Genomic DNA, 17,262 nt, shown 5'->3' with positions numbered 1-17,262 from the left:
TGTGGAAATTGTGCATCTTGATTTCAGTGAGGCTTTTGACAAAGTCCTCTGTGAGATTTATTTGGGAAGGTGGTAAAATGTGGGCTGAATGAGATATATGTCTTAGGATATCAAACTGGGAAAGTGGATTTTAAACTGACTGAAGAGGTTTTATGCCCTTGGGAATTTGGTCTCTTAAATCTACCCCTTCGCCTTTTGTTTCCGTGCACTGCTCTGGTTCGCCAGAAGCGGCTTAGTCATGCTGGCCACATGACCTGGAAGCTGTTCGCCGGCTATGTCGGCCAATAAAGCAAGATGAGTGCCGCAACCCCAGAGTCGGCCACGACTGGACCTAATGGTCAGGAGTCCCTTTGCCTTTACCTATGCATTATAGCAGGGATGTCTAACTTCCAAGATGCTGAGATCTACTCCCAGTAATAAAAAACCTGCCAGTCATCTACCCATTGTCTTTGCCCAGAGTTGTTGAGCTTTTCTCCGGGAGCATTGACCAGAGTTGTGGATCGACCAGTAGATCGCGATTGACCTGTTGCACATGCCTCCATTCTAGGAATTTGCAAAACAGCATCAAACCTTGTGTTACATGAAATACATTCGACAAACACAAGACGTAACCGGCTGTGGATTCACATAAACAATACTCTTCTATATATTCTTATCACAATATCAAAGTTTATCTTGCACATAAACAACACATAAAATGCAATAATATAGATGGAAGTCCCAATAAATCAGTTCATTCATAAAGACCAAATGTCTGCTACGTTTCTGTTCCAAATATGTTCATAAAGTCCAAATTGGAGCCTACTACAGTTCCACAGTGTAGTAGTGTTGCACATGCCTCCATTGTAGGAACAGCATTCCTGAACCAGAATTTCACAGGAAGTCCCTACGATGATTCCCCTTTCAAACAGGATACGTGAACCTAGGCCAGCAGGGCTCTCCTCACCGGCAGACGGACAACCCCTTCCCCAAAGCCCCTCCCTCCCCCACCTCCCCATGGGGGTCCCTCCCCAGAACAGCCTCCACTGTCCGGTGCTTGGACACCTGAAGGGCGTGGAGGCCTCTCAGGGCAGCTGCCTGGCAGTTCTGCATCACCTGGAGCAAGAAATCTTGCTCTGGCTCCAGCAAAAGTCAGGCTGTCAGTTCCTCACTGCTGAGAGTGCAGATTGGGGGGCAAAGAGGCCTGGCAGTGGGAGGAAGGTCTGAGGGATCCTCTCCCTACTCTTGTTTCCTCCAATACTCACCATTGCTGGATGAAGAAAGCCTGTGGCACATCTTCAAGAAGAGAAAAACAATAAGTAGCGAAATAAGAAACTGAGACAATAAGAATCCACTGATTGCCCTGCCTTGTCCTCCGTCAACTGCCACCAACTGCTCTCTCCTCCACTCGCCTCACTGCTAACCCAAAATGGCCGCCTGCAAGTCTGTGGTCCTTGTCACCATGGCAACCCCCCTCCCCCTGGACCTGGGCCCACCTGGCTCCACCTATTGGGAGCTGATCTATAATGAAATGAAAAAAAATGTTTAAGATAACCTTTGTTAAAAGACCAGAAGCGTTTTTATTAGGTTTTTTAGGGCAGGATTTACCAAAACATAAGAAAAATCTATTCATGTATGCGACAACAGCAGCCAGAATTTTACTAGTTCAAAGATGGAAAGGCGATGAAATACCAGCGAAAGAACACTTAATTTTAATATATAAGGAATACAAATTTATAAGCAAAAGAAACAGAGGTGTTATAAACCAGTAAGGGAAGTTGGGGGAAGACACGGGGGGGGTGTTAATTGAAATTGTAAAATGTAATTTGAATGTTTGATTATGTTAAAATTTCTTTAATTCAGTTATTAAAAGTGGCTCCTCTTACTTAAGGGCCCCACAGACCTCATGGGACACCAGAGCAGATTCCCTTGTTGCTTTTTTGAGTCAACCAGCAATGGGGGTTGCATTTCCTTATTTACAGGAGGCCTGTTGCTAAAGCACATGACATGCTCTTCACACTTAGTTATCTATTAGGAACACAGGCACAAATTATTGTATGTGTGTTTGTATTTGCAAACTACCCCAGTCTGAGCGGTGAGATTCCAGGGGTCCCAGGCGCTTCAACATCTTCCCCTTGGAACGAAGGTCAGCGGAGACTGTGGCGTCTTTATGATATCATAGAATCATAGAATCATAGAATCATAGAGTTGGAAGAGACCACAAGGGCCATCGAGTCCAACCCCCTGCCAAGCAGGAAACACCACCAGAGCACTCCTGACATATGGTTGTCAAGCCTCTGCTTAAAGACCTCCAAAGAAGGAGACTCCACCACACTCCTTGGCAGCAAATTCCACTGTCGAACAGCTCTTACTGTCAGGAAGTTCTTCCTAATGTTTAGGTGTGTCAGGGGCTCAGGAGCAGGAGCCCGGGGGAGAGAGGAAATGGAGAGCGAAGGGGAAGAATCCGAGGGCAGCGTAGGGGAGTATGACAGTGGCCCGAGAGATTCCATGAGCTTCTCCAGCGAATCAGAAGATTCCCAGAAGGGGGCCCCAATGGTCAGGGCAAGGGGGGTCCCAGGGGGGACGCACCAGAAACAAGGAGCCAGAGGGGAACCCCAAAGCAGCAGTGGGGGATCAGGACCAGTTTCCCCACCAGAGCGTAGTGGGGGGGAAGAGTCACAAGTGTCAGGGCCAGCGTCTCCTCCAGCGGGGAGAGAGAGTGAGTCGGGGCTGACCACGCCTCCAACGGAGGGGAGGTCAGCTGCAGCTAGCCCCCCCAGAGGGGGAAGCAGTGACAGCAGCAGTGAAACGGTCAGGAGGAAAGTTACTGGCTGGGCGCGTGCGCCAAGTTCAAATGTACAGGCGCGGGGGACAGCAGGAGACCCGGATGGGGAACCAGCTCCTAAAGCCCGCCGGAGGGAGGGGGAAGTCTCAGGCGATTCAGCGTCAGAAGAGTCTAGAAAGGGCAAGACCCCAACGGACAGGCGGAACCAGAGGCGGAAGAAACAGAGGAAGAGGTGGAGTAAGGCTAGGGTCTTAAACTGGTGTCTGGGGGGAGGAGACTCAGACGGAGCATCAGCGGACTAAAGCCTGAGACGTAGGGCTGCGCGCTGCGGCTATGGAAGTGAAACTGAACTTCAATAAAGACTTTTGTATTTAACAACGGAGCCTTTGTGAGCTTGGATCGAGGGCAGCTCTGACAGTGTGGAATCTTCTTTCTTGTAGTTTGGATCCATTGCTCCGTGTCCGCTTCTCTGGAGCAGCAGAAAACAACCTTTCTCCCTCCTCTATGTGACATCCTTTTATATATTTGAACATGGCTATCATATCACCCCTTAACCTCCTCTTCTCCAGGCTAAACTATCTAGCTTTATTTACTCACATAAACAACCTGAGTGTAGTGACGGAAACCAGCCGTCAACGGGTGGTGCGCAGCATAGAAAAAACACAGAGACAGCGAGTATCTTCAGGGTGGAGGGCAGCTCACTTGAACGTTCCTCCTCTCCCGTATATTTTTTTATCTTCCCCTTTTTCTAACAGCCTACGTGGCCATCTGCCAATGTCCCACGTCACATTGCCCAATCATGGCTATACAACACTCATCACCATATATGGTATTACTGCACAGCGGGAACATAACTCCATATAAGGTCAATACACTTAATGCACTGCAAAGCACGAACATGCCGCGTCACCGAGGTCAGCGAGGCACCACATGGCACTACAAGCCTCTGCCATGGCTTCATGGTTCCCACATGCCCTCTTTCTTTATTTTATTAATCAGATTCATATATTTCATTACCAATACGTTTATACTGAGCACGATAGGCGACCCTTGTAAGGCCTGAAGCAGGCCGTTGATGGGAAAACCATGCAGTACATACAGAGATTAATGAAGGAATACATTGTATACAGCAACACAAAATAATGCAAATAACTACTATAAGGATCACTGAAATCAATAAATGTCAAAGCCAACTCCCATCCGGAAGCCAAGAATATAACCATGCCCATGGATCAACGGAAGGAGGGGGGGGGCAAGTGGATTGTGAGCTACCATGGTTTCCATATGATCAATCGTCGCAGATATGCTGACATTATTATCAGGAATAAACATACAACAATGAGAATGAACAAGTGTACATGCCCCTCCTTTTGAGGTCAAAATGACATCCAACACATAACGATTTTGTAATACCACTTCTCTCATTTCAGACACCTCCTGGTTGAGATTCTTCAATGCTTTTATGGTATCGTTGAATAATCCTTCAGTCCAATTTGCTAGCCGATGGAGGTCCCTATAGTTCATTGCTGCGGCCACTGGGGGCAGCAAGGCTCGAGAAATCTGGGTACCGGTATATTGATTTATGGGTGAATTAACCTCCCGGCGATTTCGTAGTCTAAGAGAAGATGGTAACTTATCAACCTTATACAACAACGGGACCACAATACCCAATGTACATGTGCCTGTGAGGTTTCGAGGAATGGCTTTGTATGCTTTTTCGCCACAAAGCAACCATAACTCTCTTTGGAGTAAATAGCTGATATTACTACTCTGTTGGGACCAATTAAAGGCTGCAGTAAATAAAGAACTGATATGAAATTGCTCACCAGTGGCATTTGCTAAGCCAGGGATAGAAGAATTCTGGTTCCAAGCCGCATAGTAGGCTTCCTTTCTAGTTTTTAGCCATGCACTGGTGTCACTCCTATAGCACTGAGATTGGTCACTGTATGTTCCTGTAAGAGAACAAGAGCTATTAAAAGTGAAATTCAATGTATATTGACAGTTTGGATATATGCCCCATGATTCTTCTCCCTCATCAATTTGAAAACAAATGGGGGCAGGCTCATGGAGGGTCAATTGTACTGGAGGCCAAAAAGTTTGGTTAGGGGATATATAAGAGTTTGGGTGTAATCGTTGACGCCTCCCTTTCCATGAAGGCGCAAGTTACAGCAACAGCCAAGGCGACATTTTTCCACCTTCGCCGCATCAAGCAGTTGGTCCCTTACCTTTCCCGCCCTGATCTGGCCACAGTGATCCATGCGACGGTCATCTCTAGGCTTGACTACTGTAATTCGCTCTACGCGGGGCTGCCCTTGAAGCTGTCCCAGAAACTCCAGCGGGTACAGAACGCTGCAGCGAGGCTCCTCACGGGGTCTCTGCCATGGGAGCATATTCACCCAGTGCTTTTCAAGCTGCACTGGCTCCCAGTGGAGTACAGGGTCAGATTTAAGGTGCTGCTTTTGACCTTTAAAGCCCTTCACGGCCTAGGACCCTCGTACCTACGGGACCGCCTCTCCTGGTATGCCCCACGGAGAGCCTCAAGGTCCATAAATAACAACACCCTAGTGGTCCCAGGCCCTAAGGAAGTTAGACTGGCTTCAACCAGAGCCAGGGCCTTTTCAACTCTGGCTCCGGCCTGGTGGAACACTCTGCCTTATGAGACCAGGGCCCTGCAGGATCTGATTTCTTTCCGCAGGGCCTGTAAGACAGAGTTGTTCCGCCTGGCCTTTGGCTTGGAGCCAATTTGATTCCCTCCCTCCCTCTCTTTCTTTTTTCTTTTCCTTCTCCTCCTGCGATGAGGCTACATTTTAATATTTTAATGTTCCATTATTTTAATGTTGTATTTTATTTTTGTTTTTAAGTTGTAATCATTCATCTTGTTTTTATTATTGCTTGTAAGCCGCTCTGAGCCCGGCCTTGGCAGGGGAGGGCGGGGTATAAATAAATAATAATAATAATAATAATAATAATAATTATTATTATTATTATTACATTTGTAAATTGAAAAGATCCATTAACACGCACACCATGAAGCATTAAGCCTGAACGATGGGCAAAAGGGGGCATATGCATACACAACCAACATTTAGAAGCATGTAATAAACTGGCAAACATAATCATATCTTGTACAAAAATATTATTCCTCCAAATCTTATGATAATTTTCTCCCCTAAAAGTCTTATTCAACAACGCTGTTCTTCTAGTTCGAGAGTGGCTGAGCCGTGCATACTGCCAGCCAGTCATTCATACCTTTAGGCCAAGTGCCTCGGAACCAGATAGATTGTTCTGGTGGGCAATATGAGTGACTGTGGTAAATGATTCCTATGGCCACCTCCGAACAACCCTCGTGATAATTTGAGGCTGCCCCATTCTCTTTTAGGAACATGTAACCCAATGTTGTTTGGCAGCCAGTGGCACAGATGCAACTTCCAACTTGTGTCAGATAGGCCATGTTGATGTCTTTGGAGCGGCGGTTGTACTTCAAAACTGCAGTCATGTTCCATCGCCACCCATATGTGGATACACAAATAGGCAGCGTGGCGCGTGGTGGCAATACCCAAGAAATGCCTGTGCGACGAGGACACCCTTCATAGCTTGGCATATTTCCCAGGCGATTGGCTGCAAAACTATATCCATAAGTGGTGGACCATGCATAGGTGGGTTTGCCTAACTTATATGGTGTGGCGTGGCCAGGTAACGCGGCAGGAAACACTGGTACCGCTGTAGATGGCACAGGTAACCAGGGCACCTGAATGGGGCGATGACGGTAGGTGCAATCAAAGAATTCTGACGGCAGCGGCTTGCCAGCTGATAAGGTGAAATATGGTGGTTTCAACTGGACTGGGTCGTCTGCTTCTCTTCCTTGTATAACGGTGCAGCAAAGGATGGCGAGGCAGATGGTGAGGAAGGCACTTCCGCAGTTGAAGGGACTCGCCATGGCCGTACGCATCGAGCTGGAGCCCACAAAGGCTTGTCCTCGACGTCCACTGCCGCGTACCCTCGTCCCACGTGATCAGCGGAACAGGTCCATGCCACGCGGGATCAGGCAAGCGTTGGTACACCACCAAGGGGCGGGGGAGTGCCTCCTCCTTCCTAAAATGCAATTCAGCGGGGGTATGGGTCCTATTATGTGGATATAAAGATGGTTAAGTACAAAAAGAACTTGGTGGACTGCCAAAGGGATATCTGCTGTTGGTATGCTTCGGCTGCCAAGCTGCTTAATCAACAGTGTTTTGAACGTCAGGTGCGCTCTTTCCACTATAGCTTGTCCTGTGGAGTTAAAGGGTATACCATGAGTTAATTTCACATTCCACAACATACAAAATTCAGAAAATGTTTTAGAAATATATGCTGGACCATTATCAGTTTTGATGCGCGCAGGTTTACCCATGACTGAGAAACAGCGAATAGTGTGCTGGATCACATGACGAGCTGTTTCCCCCCTCATGGGCGTAGCCCATATGAATCCAGAGTGGGTGTCCACCGTGAGGTGAATCTTGGAGAGTGGAGCCAACACAGGTGTGTGTGTGTGACATCCATCTGCCAACACGCCAATGCAGACGTGCCCCTAGGATTTACAGCATCAAAAGGAATGGCCAGCGGTGATTTAGAACAAGAAGCACATTGGGAAACAATATCCCTTGCTTGGGCCAAAGGAATAGAAAACTGCTTTGCCAATGCTTTCGCAGGGAGGTGAAAGGTGTTATGACATAGTACAGGATCAGAAAAGAGAGAAAAGGCAGAAATGTCCCTCAGCGCTGCATCTGCTCTTGCATTGCCCTCTGCTAAATACCCTGGGTGTGATGTGTGGGAGCGAAGATGTGCAACATAATAAGGGAACTCTCTGTGCTGAAGTAAGGCTTGCAGGGCAAGAAGCAAAGAAGACAAGTCAGAATCCAAGGAAGGAGTTACATAAGATATTGGTAAAACAGCAAAAAGGCGATATACATACTGAGTATCCACAATGAGATTGAAAGGTTGAGTAGAAAAGGATTGAAAGGCAAGAATCACAGCCGCTAGCTCAGCTCGCTGAGCAGAAGACTGTGGAGGGGTAAATAAATATTTCCATTTTCCTCCCTCCTCCCACGTCACCACCCCCTACTTTTTGTTCCATCCGTGAAGAGGGTCAATGCAGAGGGAAGAGGTGTGAGAGACAAGGGGGTGGCCAAAACATAGGTGACTTGTGTCAGAAAAGTCAAACGGTCATCCTTCGGAGGGTTGAAAATGATGACACCTACAAAATCAGCCAAGGCGATTTGCACGGCAGCATTAGTTATCAATAAGTGCTGCTGTTCAGTCTGTGAGAAAGGCAAATAAATTGATGCAACATCAAAACCGCTCAAGGCCATGGCGCGAGAACGTCCTTTAATGACAATGTCTGATGTGGATTCAATTACTGAATAAATGTTTGTTGGTGGGGTATGTGGCAAATGTAGCCATTCTATAATGCAGATAGTCTTCCTCTTGTCCGTCTGAGCATATAAAATTCCTGTTGGCAACAATGGTGTGGCAAACACTGCCAGATGCAGCTCGTGTGCAGAGGCTTCTGTGATCCTGTCCATGAGAGTAGATCGCAGGTGCTGATTAACGGTCTGTAATGCAGTGATCATTGCTGGGGTGACCTGGATTACATCTGCTGGATCCTTGTGTCCTGCGAGCGCCAAAAACAATGGTGATAATGTACTGGTGGGTAATGCAAGGAAAGAGTGAGCCCAATTCAAATGTCCAAGAAGTTGCTGTAATTCCACAAGCTTCATGCTTGAAGGGATAGTCAATTGGGGAACAATAGGCAGCGCTGCTTGTGTAGTGACTTTATGTCCCAAGTAGGTGGCGGGCAATGTCAATTGAATTTTTTCAGGCGCTACGCAGAGTCCCGCTTCCGCCTACGTGGCAGAAAGTTCTTGAAAAATGGCGGGTGGGATTTTCTTCGCAGCAATCAAAATGTCATCCATGTAATGATAACATATCACCTCTGGGTGGCCCATGGGGAAAGGTTTCAATGCTTCCCCCACAAAATGTTGACAAAGTGTAGGGGAGTTCCGCATGCCCTGAGGCAGGACAACCCACTGATATCGCTGGGTGGGCTGCAAATTGTTATATACTGGCAATGTAAAAGCAAACCGTTCCCTGTCTGCTGGGGCCAGTGGGATAGAAAAGAAACAGTCCTTTAAATCAATCACCGCCAACTGATATTCTCGCGGGAGCATATTTGGATTTGGCATGCCAGGTTGTAAAGTCCCCATTGGCTGCATTTGTTCATTGACTTTTCGCAGATCCTGCAAAAGGCGCCATTTCCCAGATTTCTTTTTAATGACGAAAATTGGGGTGTTCCAGGGGGATGAGGACGGTTCAATGTGGCCGAAAGTCAATTGTTCAGAAATAAGCTGGGCCGCCGCTGCGGATTTTTCTTTTGGTAGGGGCCACTGTTCTACCCACACCGGGGTATTGGTGATCCATCGTAACGGTAGTGCCTGTTGGGATACTGCCAGGGAGATAGAGTCCATCTGAGCCCCCAAGCTCGGTGCCGGACGATCCATCGACCTCCCGTAGTCACGCAGTATCAGCAATTTAGCGACACTAAGCCTCTGGCTTAGAGCACACTCTTAACAGCAGAATTCACACAGCAAAAGTTGCACAGCAGGACAGCATATTTACAGTTTATTTGGCGATGGTCAGAACAAAGAAAACATGACCGTCTGCTCCGACTGCTCAGGCAAAAACAGCCAGCAGAAAACGAAAGGAACAGACAGACATAAACATCCTGTGAACAGGAAATACGCAGGCTGTGACACAAACATCCTGCTCCCTTTTAAGGTGGAACGGAAATATCCTAACATCCTCCCCCTTTCCGTGTAACCTGTAGTACCTGTGGTTCAACCCAATTGCAACCTTTGTACGTAAACCTTAAGTTGTTCTCTGTTAACAACCTTAGACAACAGATCAGCAGGAATTTCATTTCCTGGCATGTAGGACACTTGAATGAGTCCTTTCTGAATACACTCTCTTGCACGATGTAGCTTAATCTGCAAGTACTTGGTCCTTTGCTTGCAACTCTCCGAGTTCAGCAAAGCCAAACAAGATCTATTGTCTTGATACACTTGTATAGGACATTTCACAGAAACCCCAATGTCCTTAAACAGTTGCATCAACCATTCACAATCCATGAGTGAAAATGACAGAGCATTGAGTTCTGCTTCACAGGAACTTAGGCTAACTGTCGTCTGCTTTTTGCACAACCAGTCAAACAGGCAGTGGTTGTACATGTAGCATACTCCAGAAGTGCTTGTACCATCCGTGGTGTCACTTCCAAAACTTGCATCTGCAAAGATTTCAAGACCTCCAGTCTTCTGACTGGTGAACCTCAGCCTGTAGTGCATAGTCCCTTTCAAATACCGGGCTATGCGCTTCAGAGCTTTCCAATCCTGAACAGTAGGATTGTTAGCATGTCTGCTAAGCAGGTTAGTGCTTACAGCAATGTCAGGTCTCGAACATCTAGCAATGAAATTCAACTTGCCTAGAATGCATCTGTACAGCGTTGTGTCAGAAAACGCTTCAGCAGTACTGTCTACCTGGTAACCTGTCACCATCGGTGTGTCTGCTGGGTTTGCATCAACCAAATTCAACCTGGTTAATACATCAGCAATTTTCTGTGTTTGGTGTACCAGAAAATTACATGCTTGGTCCCTCTCCACCTGCAGAGAAAGATAGTTGGATACCTCACCAAGATCCTTCATGTCAAAGTGCTCCTTCAGCTGAGCTAGGGTGCTTTGGTAGAAAGCCTGATTCTTCCAAAACATCAGAAGATCATCAACAAAACATAAACAATACAGTTTGTTTTGCCCCTCCTCCTTGACAAACACACACGGATCAGCTTTGCCCTGGTGAAAACCTAGAGAAAGCAACGTTTCAGTGAGTTTTGTGTTCCAACACCTGGCACTCTGCTTGAGACCATATAAGGATTTCCGCAGTTTACAGACCATTCCCTTCTGTATCTGCATGCCGTCAGGTGGAAGCATGTACAGCTCCTCCCCCAAAATCCCGTACAAAAAAGCTGTATTTATGTCATGATGGGAAACATGCAGTTTCTCCTCTGCAGCGATCTTGAGCATCAGCCGAATGCTCTCATATTTGACCGTGGGTGAGTAGGTCTCGTGGTAATCCTGCCCTGGTACCTGTGAAAAACCTCTGGCAACCAATCTGGCTTTGTGTCTGACAACCTTGCCATTCTGGTCTGTCTTGGCCTTGAAGACCCATTTGCTGCCAACCAGTCTCATCCCTGGGACTACCGGTACCAGTTCCCAAGTCTGGTTCCTGTTCAAGGAATCAACTTCAGCCTTCATGGCATTAAGCCAAGGCTCAGCATCTTTAGAGGTTAACTCCTGGACCTCTTTGAAGCTTGAAGGTTCCCACACCTTCTCTGAGCTACTAAGAACAGCAGTTGCCGTCTTAGCAAACTCATCAGCAAATCTCTTTGGAGGTTTGCCTTTGGTCGCCCTTTCAGACCTGCGAACTAGACGCAAGTCTTCTGGACTCATCTCCTCCTTCTTAGGAGAAAAGTGACCAATGGTGAACAGTGGTTCTTCCAGTTCATTGTCAGACGCATCAGACGGTCTGACTGAGGCCTTTGCGCTCTTGTAGTCTGCTGTGTCATCACTGTCACTGACAGCAGCAGCAGCGCCGCCCACTGAACTGGAATCCGAACTCTGATCATCATCATCATCATCATCATCATCATCATCATCATCCTCAGTTTCCTCAGCTTTCTCAGCATGATCTGCTTTCTTCACATCACCTTCATCCTCCTCTGGGTAACTCTGGAAAATTCCCACATTTTCCCCCCACTTAGGATTGTACTCAACACTCCTTGTGAACTTTATGGATTTAGAGTTAGTCATCCATACTCTGTATGCACCTTTTTCGTACCCCATGAACAAACCATGTGCCCCACGCTTCCCAAGCTTGTTGCTTTGTGGGGTGTGTACCCACATGTCAGAACCAAAGATTCTCAAGTGCTTGGTGTTAGGTTTCTTACCAAACATTTTCTCATAGGGAGTGCAGCCAATAGGTGATGACAGTCTGCGATTAAAAGAGTAAACAAAATTCGAGAGAGCCTCCCCCCAAAACTTCTCAGGGAGGTTGGCATCATGCAACAAGGTTTTTATTCCTTGCAGCAACGTTTGATTTGCTCTCTCCGCAAGCCCATTCATCCATGGCGATCTAGGCGTCGACAAGTCATGCTGGATTCCCTTCTCAGTCAGGAAAGCTTCAAACTGCTGAGAAGTGAACTCCCCGCCTCGATCAGTAAACAGACAGCCAATACGTTTACCATGAGCATTCTCCAACCAAGCACAGAATGCCTTGAACCTAGGAAACGCTTGCGATTTCTGCTTGAGCATAAACACATGAATGTACCTGGAAAAAGAATCAATTAGAACCATGAAGTACCTTGCTCCTCCCAAAGAGGGCACTAGAGGCCCAACCAGGTCTGCGTGAACTAGCTGGTAGGGTTTGGAAGCCTGCCTGCTAGACTCCTTGCCTTTTGGAGCAACCTTCACCTTGTTCTCTGCACAAGATACACATTTCATGTGAAATTTACAAGGTTTGATGTCCAAACCTTCAACCAACTCAGGCATCTTGGCTAGCGCTTGCCAAGAGAGGTGACAAAATCTTCTATGTGCATCGTGAATGCATCCTGCATGAAGAACCTTGTTAGTTTGTGCAACACAACAAGAATCAGCATTAGATATAACAGCATTGTCCTCATAAGTTAGACAGAACAAACCATCCAACAACTTTGCATGCAAAAAGTCCTCTTTGCCTTTTCTGATGACACAGACAGTCCTCTTGAAGGTAATTTCAAAACCACGCCGATTTAGCTGTGGGACACTAAGCAAATTGTCCGCAGCTCCTGGAACAAAAAGTACATCTCTGATGGTAGTATGCAGACTTGCAAGTTTCACAGTCCCAACTCCTGCAGCTTGCAAAGTCCTTCCATCAGCCAGGTGGATCTCTCCATCTTGAGGTGTGAAGGAGATGAACAGATGGCGGTCTTTGGTGAGATGGCGCGTGCACCCTGAATCCACAATAAACCTCGCCTTGGCCTTCGGTGAAGCAGTGCCAGCAAACAAAACCTTGTTTTCCACTGGCGTGGGCTTTTGCTGCTTGCCCCCCTGCTCCTGGCCATCAGACGTGCCTTTAGCCTTTGGTGGAGCTGTGCCAGCAAACATAGCCTTGTTTTTCCCTGGCCTTCCACTCCCCTTCTGCTTCGGGCCATCTGCAGGCTTTTTCCTTTGTTTATTTCCAGTCTTTCGACAAAACTTCTGAGTATGACCTTGGTTCCCACAGTTCCAGCACTTCACAGCTGCCAACGCTTTGGCTCCCCCTGGAGGCTGGAATGCTGTCCCACATTGCTCCCCCTGAAGCGCACAAGCCGATTCAGCTGCATTTCTCCTGTCGTATTCGTTTTGCAAAGTCGCCAAGACCTTTGTAGCAGTGAGGTCTTGCGCAGGGAGGGTCGCCAGCTGACTTGACACGGCATGATAGCTTTCATCCAGGGAGTCCAGGATGAGAATTGCAAACAGTGACTCAGGCATATTGAAACCTCTCTGAGTCAATTCCTGTCGGAGATGCTGCAAATGTAAAACGTGGGCTCTAAGGTCTTCCCCTGGCTCCAAACGCTTCCTGTGCAGCTTTCTGAAATAAAGCAACACAGACCCAGCCTCTTGTCGGAGATGACAGGCTCTAAGCCCGTCCCACATCTCACGGGCACTGGCCTTGCCAGCCAGGGTGATTAACTCTTCAGGAGCTACTGAGAGCAAAATTACCCCCATGGCTTTCGAGTCCCATGCCCTCCATTCATCTGTCACAGGGGCTGGGGGGTCCTCAGAAATAGTATTCCACACACCAAGCCTTCTCATCTGGCCCTCACAGTACCTTGCCCAGGTCTGATAGTTGTGGCCATTTAGCTTCAGTGGACACGGAGCAGCTTCAGAGGATTGTAAAAGATCCATCTCAGCTATTTGCTTCAGCCGGGAGCCTTTATGCCTTCAAAGACTCCTTATCTTGGCTCTCATAAATCACGAAGCCTGCTTGGCTCGGCTCCCAGGCCAATTAGGCCAGCCGGACATCAGAGACTCTTGCCGCGGCAAACAGAAAAGCCTTTGCTTTTGCTTTTCCCACACATACCTCAGCAGTCTGTCGCAGTCTTACTCTCCTGCAAGTGCCGTGAATCTGGGCCCATAACCTGTTGTTGGGATACTGCCAGGGAGATAGAGTCCATCTGAGCCCCCAAGCTCGGTGCCGGACGATCCATCGACCTCCCGTAGTCACGCAGTATCAGCAATTTAGCGACACTAAGCCTCTGGCTTAGAGCACACTCTTAACAGCAGAATTCACACAGCAAAAGTTGCACAGCAGGACAGCATATTTACAGTTTATTTGGCGATGGTCAGAACAAAGAAAACATGACCGTCTGCTCCGACTGCTCAGGCAAAAACAGCCAGCAGAAAACGAAAGGAACAGACAGACATAAACATCCTGTGAACAGGAAATACGCAGGCTGTGACACAAACATCCTGCTCCCTTTTAAGGTGGAACGGAAATATCCTAACAGTGCCGTGCGAGGAAGTAAAAAATTAGAATAAATTTGACTCCAATTTGGTGTCTGCAATGGCCAAAATATCGTGCCCCCATAAGGAAACTGGAATGTCCATTATCAAGGGATGAAGGGTGATCTGAACCCCGCTATTGCTTTGGATGAAAATTGGGTGGACACTGCGCCGTGCCGGTGATTCACCTCCCACACCAATAACTTGTGTGGCTGGACAAGTGGGCCAACTGGATGGCCAAGCAGATTTGGCCACAACTGTTACATCTGCCCCTGTGTCCACCACCCCCACAATGCGCCGACCTCCCACTGTCAGAGACACAGAAGGGCGCGAGGCTGTAATGTCCATGGCTGCTGCAATCAGGGGTGGTTGTTCAGATGGGGGGAAGGTGATAATCTTTGCCACTGGAGTATTTGACTGTATCCTGCATGGACGATCCGCGTATAGCGTGATCTCAGGGAAATTCACGTATGGTCCGTGTGTTAACATCGGTACCGCATGAATTCCTGCTGCTTGCGCGGATAATAAAGGCAATACCAGGCAAGTGGCATGATTGTCCAACCCTGCTTCAGCGAGGACATGATTCTTTAAAGGGCAGAAAGGCAAATGGAATTCCACGTCCTGGGTCAGGCGAAGCCGTGGTGCTGTTTCCCTGGACTCCGGGGGATCCCCTATTGGTTTGTCTGGGCCCGGGGTGGGCCCGGCTGCCGGTTTCCCTGCTGTTGTCCTTGCTGATTTTGGGCAGTGTGCTGACCCTGCTGTTGGTTTTGGGGAAGCGATCTGCATTGATTGGCCCAATGAAAGCCTTTTTTGCAGATTGGACATTTGGTAGAAGGACGCCAGGGCTGTTGCGTGGATCTGCATTGCGCCTTAAAGTGTCCTGGTTTGCCACACTGGAAACAAGTTTTATCGGTGGCTACAGGCTGGTCTTTATTTAGCGCCGCCGCCAGCAGATGAGCCTTGTGGGTGACTGTACCCACAGACTGACAAATGCGAAGCATGGCTGCTGCTGCGTCTGTAGTAGGATTGTGTATTATTGGTCGTAATGCAACTTTACAATCCTCATTTGCATTTTCAAAGGCCAATTGTTTGATAATTATTTGTTTGGCTTCAGGATTATCAACTTGGCGACTCACTGCTGTAATCAGCCTGTCCATAAAGGAAGAATATGACTCTTTTGGCTCTTGCCTGATTGAACCCCATCGAGACTGAATACTGGTGGGTTCTGGAATTTTTCTCATTGCTTCTTTAGCAGCAAGGGCGGTATCCCTCAATAAGATCTGCAGCAGTGTGGCTTGCACCGAAGCCACAACAAAAGGACCACGCCCCATCATGGCATCTATGACATCTCCGAGGGTAACGTTAGGGTTATTCCCTCTGGTTTGTTGTAATAAAGCCGGAGCATAAGCACAGCAGGCGGTTTCCCATTTGTGGGCAAACAATATGCCCACTGATGGAGGTAACACCGTACAGGCCAGAAGCTTTATGTCATCAGGAACCAAAAGCTGGGCGAATGTGGCTTCCAAAAGCGCCTGCGTATATGGAGCTTGGAGTCCATTGGTCTTTACTGACTGCTGCAACTCTTTCAAGATCTTAAAGTCAAAAGGTTCATGTTGGGCTTGGGTGCCTGCCGGGGCGCCAGCGGGGGGCAATATAACGGGAAATGCCACAGTATCCTGAGATAAGGAACAGGCAAGAACCGCACGTTGAAAAGGAGTAGCCGGTTCCGCTGACGCCGTAACAGGATCATTGTGTGAGGAGAACCTGAGCTTACAGGGTTAAACAGCTCAGAGTGTACGCCCTGCCTACAAGTTGGGAGGGGGGAGATTATGCGTCATTATGCGTCATTTCCGAGAGTCTCCAGCCTTTGTTTTTTCTCCCTCTACTTTCGCTTTTGAGGAGAGAGGACGTGTTTTCATGATGCTGTTCGCTGTGATAGACAATGGATAGTCTGCTGTAAATAAAAAACTGCTTCTAGCTGCTAAGATCCTGAGTGGACTTTATTTAAGCACACTGAAGAAAGCACTTGACCTCAGCTTTCTCTTGCCGCTGCTTAATCTCTGCGTTTGCTCAGAGCCTTTAGAATGTGGCCTTTGAAGTCTGGAGGCCTGACTCGTAACTGCGCAGCCGAAGCGGGCTGGACGCCAAGGCTTATCTGAGCAATAAACATTCTTCACATTGCCTACTAGGCCGTGGTATTTCTGAATAATGGGGTCCCCCGGCGATGAGCTGTAATCTGGAGGCTTAGGGTCCGGTGGTGCCGGCAGGGCGAGTGCCAGAGCAGACGGCAACACGGCAGGCTGGATTAAAGAGGCCAGAGGTGATGTTGGCAATGCGGCCATGGAGATATTTTTGGTGATAAAGAGCCCATGGCGTAACGAACCTTGCACCATGCATTCAGAACTTGAACGCCGATGCTAGGGTGTCCATGAAAATGGATCCCGATTTTGTCCCAGTCCTTTAATTCCCAAGTTCCATCCTGGGGATACCAGGGACAATGTTCATCGATGGCCAGAATAAGCTGTATCAAATCGCACTCAGGAACTTCCAATTTGTTGGAGGAGAGGAGAAATTTTAAGTCTTTTAAAAATTTCTGTTGTGGAATAGACAAGGAGCTGCCCATTTTTCCAAAATCAAGATGAAAGGGATCGACTCACCGGGATCCGAAGATGCGTGGCGCCTGTAACCCTTGCCGGACGTGGAGAGTGGATGGTGTCCGTAGCGTGGATTGGGAAGCCTCACACGGGGCACCACTTGATGGAAACCAGCCGTCAACGGGTGGTGCGCAGCATAGAAAAAACACAGAGACAGCGAGTATCTTCAGGGTTGAGGGCAGCTCACTTGAACGTTCCTCCTCTCCCGTATATTTTTTTATCTTCCCCTTTTTCTAAC

General features: G+C 47.9%; 1 protein-coding gene across 3 annotated transcripts in view; it reads left to right on the top strand.

The window, feature by feature from the left end:
- Positions 1-17,262, top strand: part of LOC128412207 (zinc finger protein 420-like) — a 378,482-nt gene that overhangs the window by 71,561 nt on the left and 289,659 nt on the right. The window lies entirely within an intron of this gene.

The sequence above is a fragment of the Podarcis raffonei genome, chromosome 4 (genome assembly GCF_027172205.1).
Source record: "Podarcis raffonei isolate rPodRaf1 chromosome 4, rPodRaf1.pri, whole genome shotgun sequence".
In the NCBI taxonomy this organism is placed as follows: Eukaryota; Metazoa; Chordata; class Lepidosauria; order Squamata; family Lacertidae; genus Podarcis; species Podarcis raffonei.
The sequence above is the reverse complement of the archived record's forward strand: the minus strand, read 5'-3'. Positions and strand labels throughout refer to the sequence as shown.